Below are 11,065 nucleotides of genomic sequence, written 5' to 3'. Positions count from 1 at the left end.
CCGCTTACAATAAGCGGGAATTCCGTGTTCGAGTCCCAGTCCGACACAAGTTTTCATTGTGGTCATTCCATTCTAAAGCTGATGGTAGTCCTTAATCGCAATTGTGAATTCATGTGATGTGTTTCGTAACGGCTGTAGTGACCGAAGTGCCTGCTCCTTTGGACACGCAAGCAAGTCCAAAATCAATTTTGCATCGTAATCGGAATAACAAAGGCACTGAATATGTCAGTTAAGAAATGTTCATGATACATGGCGGCGTGAAGCCTGCATTTTAATCCTAAATCTGCATTTTTAAATTCAACTGCCCCACAGCGTGACACAGTCGATAATAATGGTGTTTTACATCTCTATACGATTGTCACACTGAAGTAGTGCCATTATTGTTATACGCATTATGTCAGTGTAGAACAGAAAAACGAGTGCACTGCGAAAGGGTTTATGACATCTCCTTACATGAGAATATCAACAACAGTGTCGTATGGCAGTTACAGTTTCATATATGCTTACTTATCGAACCTCCGTGCAAAGTATGGCGAAAGGTACGAATTTCAAAAGAATTGTCTTCACCGTATGCAGTCCCATTTATGGATAAAAAAGAGAAGAACAATTGCGGTTGCTGCTGCTGTTGCCGAAAAGTGTCTTACGAAAAGGCACGATGTAGACCCGAGCAGGCACGACTGCAGTTTTTTTTTCTTTATTGTTATTTTGAAACCTGTATTACAGGCAGGCCTGCAGCAACATACGACGCAGCTCTTTAGCCGCAGAGAAACACAAATATACAAATGAAGACATTTAAAGAAAAAACATGGTGGACATTGAAATATGACATCCCGGCTAAGACATAAGTTGAAAATATGCTTCCTCTGACGAGATACAAAGTTGAAAATATGCTCACTATTTTTTATTTACTTAAATTTGCCATATTTCGTGACAGTACCTTTTCCATTAGAAGTTTACAGGGCGATATTAGTCTTGGCTTCAGTTGTCTAAGTATGATTCCACAATGCATCTTTGTCGGCTTCACATTGTTCTTCCGTCAACACACACCAAGAGTTAGCTGCCGACTGACTATAGTCAAAGACGACTCCAACGTCAAAGATATTTTACACAACACACAAGCTTCCACTTGTAATCAGTCTCTTTGCTATTCTTCGGTACATTTTCTAATAGTAATCAATATGCTTTCACTCTCAAAAACAGAAGTAAATTAACATATAATAAGACAAATTATAATAAATTCTAACAAAAAATATAAGAAAACATTTACAATTTGGTATCGATAAATACGGTAAAAAAATAACATCTCCCAGATCCATTACAACTGCTCCCCAGGGCTTTTGTTGTTATGGACATATACAACAAAATCCCGACCACACTCAGTGATGGATCTGTATTACACAATTAGTACATTAATGATGCAGTCTGATAACCTCTTCCAAATTTGGACTCTTTGAATCTGTGGACTTGTTACTGGCTGTTGTTGCAATGATACTTCCCCATCAATCTCATACAAAAAAAAATTCAAGTAAAGAAATTATTTAACATGACAAATATACATGGTATAAAACATACATGAGAAATATTCTAACACACAGCATACAGATTGAAAATAATAGAAACGTAAAACTCATTTCCTAGAATAAGATTTAAATTTTTTTTTTAAATATCAATGTTAATTTCATTATGCTTACATATTGTACAATAAAAACGATACTGGACATATATAGTGTAGTGTTTTTTATATATATTTGCATTATATATATATATATATATATATATATATATATATATATATATTTACTTTGATTTTTTAAATTTTTTTTACTCATGTTTTTTCTTTTGTATATTTTTTGTTTATGATTTTCTTTTTAAAAATTTTTTTTTACTCGTGTTTTTTTTGTATTTTTTTTGCTTATGATTTTCTTCTTTTAGTACAGCTAAAGATACATCAGTATTATCTAAATTTTTTGCAATTATTTATGTACACTTGCCTCTCTACTACAATATTACTACAAGTCACATTCTTGTGAAGAGTACTTTTGCTCCCCACAACATCAGTATAAACAACACTAAACTGCTCATATATCATGAGGCTTTATCTAAAATTGGTTATGAAACTTATACCTTTGCATGCATATCCTCACATGCATGCCTTCACCCACAGGGAAGACTTAGCTTCCAAAAATTAGAAAAATTCAGAAATGCTCACTAGGGAGACTTTTTTTTGTAAAAAAAAGTAAAAATAAATCTTTCTCTCATTCTTTGTTACAACAGTATTTTTTCATCAGTTTCAATTAACATGTGACTTCAAATTATTAATTTATACATGCAAATATACATACTTGGTTGTACAGGTAGTTTTGTTCTAACAAGCATATTCCAGTGGAGGACTTTTGTTTTAGATGATAATAGGTTATTTAAATTTTGAAATTATGACTTCTGTTTATACAGTTTTAAAGAGACAACATTCCTGAGACCAAATAATTTCTTTGACTTAGGATACACCAAACGATAAGCATTAGGGTGTGGATTTTCTATGACTTCAAAAGGCCCAATATAGATATCAAAGATTTTTTTGATTTCAGAAGTTAACATTTTTTATTTTTCATGAGATTTGACCAGAACAAGATCCCCAATTTTGAAAGTGGTTAATTTTACCCTATTGTTATGTCTTTTATTCCTCTTTTCCCCTTGTTTCCTCAACTCTTCCTTAATTTTATCGAACTCTTCCTGACAACTTTTATCCCAAACCCAAACAATGTTTTTCTTAAGTAACTAACTTAAACATGGTGCATTCAGACTCTGATCACTTATATGTTTTCGGTAATAACTGCATAACCCAAACAACGACTTTAATTGTTTTTTTAGTCTTAGGAATAGGAACTTCTAAAATTGCTTCAATTTTTTCTGGATCTGCCAAAATTCCCTTGTCTGTGACAACATGACCCAAAAATTTTAATTCAGAAACTGCAAATTTACATTTCTCTAATTTCAATGTCATCCCCCCTTTTCTAAGTTTTTCACAAACTGACTTCAAAATCGAAAAATGTTCCTCCCAATTTTGCCCTGTAACCAAAATGTCATCTACATAAATTATCAGTTTAGACGCAAGTTCTTGCCCCAGTACATGATCCAAAGCTCTTATAAATTCGGAAACAGAAGAATTTAACCCAAATGGCACAACACAATATTGGTAACTCTTACCATTGTATAAGAAAGCAGTATATTTCCTAGAATTAACCGAAAGTGGTACCTGATGAAAACCCGAAGTTAGATCCAAACTTGACATATATTTTATATCTGTAAATTTATAGAGTAACTCATCAATATTTTCAGGATGGTCTGTCTGTCTGAACAAAATTTTGTTTAAGTGTCTAGAGTCCAAAACCAATCTTACTCCACCATCTTTTTTCGTAACTACTACTAGGGGATTATTATATGCACTGATACTCCTTTCTATTATATTACATCCTTCCATCTTTTTCAGCTCTTTCTCAATAGTAGGTCTTTTTGATATTGCAATACTCTATGGTTTTATGAAAAATGGTTCATGAGGTTTTACCCGAAGCTCACACTGATAACCCTTTACCCTACCAGGTATGTCACTGAAAACATCACTGTATTCCCACAGAAGATTTTCTAACTGTTGTTTTTGCTCCCCAGATAAATTTTGTGTTTCTGAAATTTTCAAATTTACTAAATTCCCAAATTCAACTTCATCAGTATCAAATCTATTAGTTTCAATATTCTCCAATCTATTTTCTTTTAGTAAATTGATACTGTCAAAATTTCCATTACTCTGATCACCAAGGTGTTCACAAAATTTATCTGAATGTATTCCCTTTCACTAGTTTCTATCAAAAGTTTTCTTCCAACCCAATCAAATGCTGTATTTACTTTTACTATCCAATTCATACCCAAAAGAAAATCCTCATTAAATTCCTGAATTACAAAACATCCATGTGTGAACAACTTGCCTTCAATTAAAAATGTCACTAAAGCCTGGCTTTTTACCAATTTACTGCTCTTCCCAGTAGCACCTTTTATCTTTACCCCAACAAAAGGCATTTCAACATAATCTTTCCCCACTTTCAATTTCTTGCTTAACCTTTCAGATATTTCCGAGATCTCACTTCCTGTATCAATTAAACATTTACCAATCCATGACCCAATTTGAACTTTTATATAAGGACTGCAAAATTGATCACTTTTCTCACAACCTGTATCCTCAAGTAATAAATCACTTTCAATTTCCCCGAACCTATACTTATCAGAATCATATGGTATATCATTACATGTATTATTTGTCACAGTTATAAAATTTGCACAAGATACAAAATTGTCATTAATACTCTCTATTATCTCAAATAGCCAAGAATTTTCATCCAAATCACATTGTATACTATTGAAGTACTTATCCTTCAGCTTTTCAAAAATAAAATATCTCATCTTTTTCCACCACTCAGGACATACAGTTTCACATACATTAATAAGCATCATTCTAAAGTTCTTGTCAAAAGAAATAGTTTCACTGTTCAGCCATATATTCATAAGAAATGTGTGTGTATCATTAGTATCTGTAAAAGTTTCACTTAGGCTAGAAGTTATGCATGTGTCATCGTTATTTGTGTAGTCAGATTCTTTACCAACAACATCAAAATTCACACTTTCACCTACACCCAGCTTGTGAGCCTTATTCATCCTGGTAACATACCTGGGAATTTCTATAATATTCTCACTATTTAATCCATTTTCAACCATGTGTATACCCAACTCCCTATTGAAACTAATGAAATACCTTTCCTCAACATCATCACCAATACCATTACCATCATTATCAACTTTATCATCAACATCATTATCATTACACATCTTCAGGTCATACACATTCAAATTATCCCCCAAAATATTATTTCCCCTTTCTAAAGTTACCAGATCCCTTTCGCCAATATTTTCATTCTCACAGCATGCATTCTCTCTTTCATTGACACACATCTCTGAACTACTACAAATTACATTATCTGACAAAGTGTTGTTCTTTTCTGCCCAAGTGTAAAACTCTGTTAAATTAAATGAATCACAATTACTTTTATCTACTGTATGTTCTTGTGTACTGAAACTGTTATCTTTATCATCATTATTTTCCTCTTGAAATTTCTTCAATAAGTAACAACTAATGACCTCATATGATAGCTTAGGTTTGGAACTGTCATGTTTGGGTTTATGATAGTCACATCCATTGGTCCTTTCATCATGCTCACCTTCTGCCTCAACCTTGCGGACCTTCAAGGGGGCGTCTACTCGTTTTTTGTTTCCTGAATTACAACTTGTTCCTGTTTGAACTGCTGATTGTGGTTCTGCCAACGTCTCTGATGAACATTTCTGTTCCCATTCCTATGCCAAACATTACCTGATTGTTGGTAGTTCCTATTGTACTGATCTCTAACAAAATTTCTGTGATTTTGATCCCTAAAGTGTTCTCTACTTTGTTCATTATTTCCGCGAAAATGTTGTTCTTGTTTTGGATAAAAATTATGGTCCTTCTTTTGAAAATTGTTATATCCCCCTGAATTTTGACTGACACCATGATAATTGTTTTGTTCCCTTTTTTGAAAGCTGTCATTTCCCCAATTTTGACCATTACCTTTCTGAGTAAACCCACTGTGTGTTCTTGTTGTTACCCTATCCAACTTTTCAATATAATTGAGAAACTGCTCTACATTACTATCAGGACAATGAACTAAACTCAACTGCATTGCTGATGGCAATCTTCTCTTTAAGGTATCAATTTTGATCAAGTCATCCAAAGGTTTTGTTAAATGAATAAGTTTTTGAAGTTCACTTTTGCAAAATTGTTTCATGCTCCCATCTGATTCTCTATAGTTTCTCCCATTCAAAAATTCACTTTTGATTCTAGTTTGTTTAAGATCATCCCAAAAATTTTCCAGAAATTTTGATTCAAATTCTGAAAAGGTCATCCCCAAAGTAACAATCTGGTTTGCCCAAGTCAAAGCTTCCCCTTCCAAGAATTTTTTCACAAATTTAATTTTCATATCATCTGGTGAGTGAGGTAAAAAACAATCCTTACAATACCGTATAAAATCAACGGGATGTAAGGGTCCATCTACCGAAAAGTGCTTCACTGGAATATTAGATACAAGATTGCATGTGTTGACATTGTGATTTTTGCTTTGAAATTCAGTGTCAAAACTTTCAAGTTTTCGCTAAGTTCTCTGACAGATTTTTTGTTTTCTAAATCATTGTACTCTATTTTTTTTTCTAAAGTAACCAAATGATTGTCAGTTTCTTGTTGTACATTTTTTACTAAAGCTTTTGTATTCTCATCCAAATTTTTAATTTCCCCTTTTATCTCATTAAAATCAATTAAATTTCTTTCCCTATCTGCCAGTAACTCATTTTTTACAGTATTAATTTCACCGCTCAATTTAGCATCAATTTCATTTACTTTTGCTTCCACAGATTCAATTTTTTCCTCAACACTGCCAACTCTGTTCGAAAGATCACCCACTTGGGTACTGACTGCTTGGACTTGCAACAATATGTTATCAATCTTTTCATCCCAGTAAGTCTTATTGTCGTCAACTGATTGTTTAATTTCTTTCGTGAAATTTACAAGAAAACATTTTAAATCAAATTGATCGGTTCTTTCTGTTTCATTTAACCTGTCCTGATGTTCGAAGTCTTTTAAATTACTACTTTCTATTTTAGGCACAATACTCTCGAAAATCTAATAAGTCATTGTGAAGAACAAAAATTTATACACAACAATACAAAACAAGATAAAAATATTGTTTTAACAAAATACGAGGGTTTCGTGACTTATCTGGAACACTCTTCTACTGTTGCAAATCCACGTTTTCCATCCATGTGATTGTTGACCAAAATTCTTGAAATTACTTCTTCTGTCGAAAATTATATTTTTCGCCGAAACATTTCTTCTCCAAAACTTTTACTTCCCGATGAACACAAATACTGTATCACACATTCTGAAGAAACTGGTATTAACACACAAAAATTTTCTTCCTTGTAGCACTGTTGAAGATCTCGTGAACACAATATCCCGGCTACAGTCCCCAGTTGAAATATGGCATCCCGACTAAGACACAAGTTGAAAATATGCTTCCTCTGACGTGACACAAAGTTGAAAATATGCTCACAATTTTTTATTTACTTAAATTTGCCATATTTCGTGACTGTACCTTTTCCGTTAGAAGTTTACAAGGCGATATTAGTCTTGGCTTCAGTTGTCTAAGTATGATTCCACAATGCATCTTTGTCGGCTTCACATTGTTCTTCTTTCAACACACACCAAGAGTTAGCTGCTGACTGACTATAGTCAAAGACGACTCCAATGTCAGTCCAAGACAAAATTGTTCAGACACTTGGACACAGACAGAGACGAAAATTGTCACACGTGAACGTAGGGGCACAAAACGAATAACACTGAATCACTTAAGCACAAAACGACGGCACACACAGAACACGAGGCGTTGATCTCCGGCGCGCGAATGTTCACTATCCGTGTACGAGTCCGGGGACCTTCCAAGACAGGAGGAGGGGGGGTGGGTGGGAGAGGGAGAGGGGAGAGCAGATGCCATGGGCAGGGGAGATAGGGGGAAGGGAAGAAGGGGGAGGGGAAGCCCAGGGGAAGAGGGAAGGAGGGAGGGGATGTGGAAAAAGGTAAGAGAAGGGAGGGAGGGTGCCTAATGGAAAGGACACAGGATGTGGGGGGGAGGATCAAAGTTGATAGGAGGGGTAAATGGAGGGGAGGGGACATCATCAGGGAGGGGGAGCTGGCGGAAGCCACCTTGGGAGAGGGTGAGGAGGGTGGAGAGATGGAGACCGGGTGGGACGTGGGAATACAGGCGTGGCAGCGGGCGGGGGTGGGAGAGGATGGGTGAGACAAGCGGATGAGGAGGATCGAGTTTGCGGGAGGTGTACAGGAGCCATATCCTTTCAAGGAAAAGGAGAAGGTGGGGGAAGGGGATGAGATCATACAGGATCCGCGTGGGGGAGGGGAGACAGATGTGATAGGCGAGGCGGAGAGCATGGCATTCAAGGATTTGGAGGGATTTATAAAAGGTAGGGGGGGCGGAGATCCAGGCCGGATGGGCATAACAAAGGATAGGGCGGATGAGGGATTTATAGGTGTGGAGGATGGTGGAGGGGTCCAGACCCCACGTACGGCCGGAAAGGAACTTGAGGGGACGGAGTCGGGAGCGTGCCTTGGCTTGGATTGTCCGGAGATGGGGAGTCCAGGAGAGGCGACGGTCGAGGGTGACGCCAAGGTACTTAAGGGTGGGAGTGAGGGCGATAGGACGGCCGTAGATGGCGAGATAGAAATCAAGGAGGCGGAAGGAAGGGGTGGTTTTGCCTACAATGATCGCCTGGGTTTTGGAGGGATTGACCTTGAGCAACCACTGGTTGCACCAAGCGGTGAACCAGTCAAGATGGGATTGGAGAAGGTGTTGGGAGCGCTGCAGCGTGGGGGCAAGGGCAAGGAAGGCTGTGTCATCGGCAAACTGGAGAAGGTGGACAGGGGGTGCCGGCGGCGGCATGTCCGCCATGTACAAAAGGTACAGAAGGGGGGAGAGGACGGAGCCTTGGGGCACACCGGCGGAGGGGAAAAAGGTGTAGGAATCTGTGTTATGGATGGTGACATAGGAAGGAAGGCGGGAGAGAAAGGAGCCGATCAGACGGACGTAGTTAATGGGAAGGGCGAAGGTTTGGAGCTTGAGGGGGAGACCGGAATGCCGTACGCGGTCATAAGCTCGTTCGAGGTCCAGGGAGAGGAAGATTGCGGAGCGACGGGAATTAAGCTGGTCGGAAAGGAGATGAGTGAGGTGAAGGAGAAGATCGTTGGAAGAGAATGGCGGCCGAAAGCCACACTGGGTAACGGAAAGGAGGCGGTGCTGGCGGAGATGCTGGTGGATGCGGCGGGTGAGGATAGATTCCAGGACCTTGCTGAAGACCGAACGACTGTAGTCCTAAGCTTCTATCTATTGGCATTCAGTCATCAAACAGGATGTGGAAATTAGAACGTGTGTCAACAATTTAACAGCTTTAAAGAGATACTGGCTGCGCACTAAGGAGTGCACGAAGGAAACACTAGATGCCGAGAGACTTCACAAAAGTATGTCACGTATTAATTTTCCATAATTTTGCTCTAATTGTCTTTAGAATGGCTATACTGCTCTGTGTGCTCATTAGCCGCTAAATGGCACCGTCGCAGCGTTATCGCGTCAATGCATTTTGCGCTGTTGCGGCGTAAAGATGCCCGCGCTGCTCTGTATTTGCTCCATAGAAGAAAAGCGTTCGTACTCCGGTTTTTGGGTGTGAGGTGTACCGCGAGCAGCAAATCATAGAAAACATTCAATACAATAGGTGCAGTATTTCGTCACAGCGAAGTTTTTTTTCCAGTAGTTGAACAGTTCAAAAGTGGTCGAAAGAGCGTGAATGACGAGGAAAGAGCGGGACGTCCAGCCATATCTGATACCAATACTGAACGAGCCCATGCCTTTATTCTGAATAACAGACGAATGACACTTGGTGATGTGACAAGCCGGCTGGAGTGGCCGAGCGGTTCTAGGCGCTACAGTCCGGAACCGCGCGACCGCTACGGTCGCAGGTTCGAATCCTGCCTCGGGCATGGATGTGTGTGATGTCCTTAGGTTCGTTAGGTTTAAGTAGTTCTAAGTTCTAGGGGACTGATGTCCTCAGAAGTTAAGTCCCATACTGCTCAGAACATTTGAACCATTTGATGCGAGAAACCGTATACAGATTACTCGTGGTTCTGCATATGAAATCATGCGTAATAGGCTGAAGTTTCACGAAGTCTGGCGAGATGGGTTCCAAGGAGGAAGAGCAGCAGATTAGTGTTTAACGCCCCGTCGACAACTAGGTCATTAGAGACGGAGCACAAGCTCAGATTAGGGAGGGATGGAGAAACAAACGGCCGCGCTCTTTAAAAGGATCCATTCCGACATTTGCCCGAAGCTATTTAGGGAAATCAAGGAAAACCGAAATCAGGATGGTCGGAAGCGGGTCTGAACCTCCGTCCTCCCGACTGCGAGCCCAGTGCGCTTACCACTACGCCACTTCGCTAGGTGTGAGTTCCGAAACAAGTCGAACAAGAGCACAAGCGTAACCGTGCGGAAACCTGTAAGCGCGTGCTGGGCTATCATACCAACGAAGGTTAAACTCTTCTGAAACGGATCATCACTGAAGATGGTCCACTTAGGCATATTTTTAAGAAGCCGTCGACTATGCTCCGATCAACAGGGGTGAAGAAAGCGGTGCATACGTGGCTTACAGTGGAACCATCAACCTTTTCTTCCGAGTGTATAGGGAAACTTGTGCAAGAGTGGACCGAGTGTACTGAGTAGTAGGGTGACTATGTAGAAAAGTAATGCCAATAAAAATTGTCTTTTCTTATTGTCATGAATTATACAAATTACGTATATCGTAATGAAAACAAAGAAGCTGCGGCTGACGTTTTATCATTAGAGCCAACGTAGTCTTTGGTCGCAGTGGGTATTGCTACATCGTTTTCAACTCTGTTGTTCCATTAGTTGTTGGACTGTCAGTAGCTTTCCCGAAGAGACGATGGTGGATATCGTGGAAATATCGGATTTCTGAGGAGGATTAAAGCGACAAATGCACCGATTACATTTTAAAGAACGTGCAGAATTATTTCCGGATGTCTGTGCGAAAAGACAGGTCCACAGAAATGAAACAATGGTTTGGTTCTACTTCTACAAAATACTACTACTACTACTACTATTAATAATAATAATAATAATACAGATAAGACAGAGAAAACTATAAATTTATCAGCCCTTTTTCCGTAATGTACAACTTGATTAAAATTATCACGAAACATACAGAAAATGAATTCAGTTTTAATGAGAAAAAAAAATCTGGCTCTGGAAGCGAAAATTGCGCAATGGAGTATTTTCAAGCCATAAACAAATGATAAAACAGCGCCGTGAATATAAATCACCACTCTGGCTTGAATCACAGATTTTTGGAAAACTTCTCCATT

The sequence above is a fragment of the Schistocerca serialis genome, chromosome 1 (assembly GCF_023864345.2).
Source record: "Schistocerca serialis cubense isolate TAMUIC-IGC-003099 chromosome 1, iqSchSeri2.2, whole genome shotgun sequence".
Classification (NCBI taxonomy): domain Eukaryota; kingdom Metazoa; phylum Arthropoda; class Insecta; order Orthoptera; family Acrididae; genus Schistocerca; species Schistocerca serialis.
The sequence above is the reverse complement of the archived record's forward strand: the minus strand, read 5'-3'. Positions refer to the sequence as shown.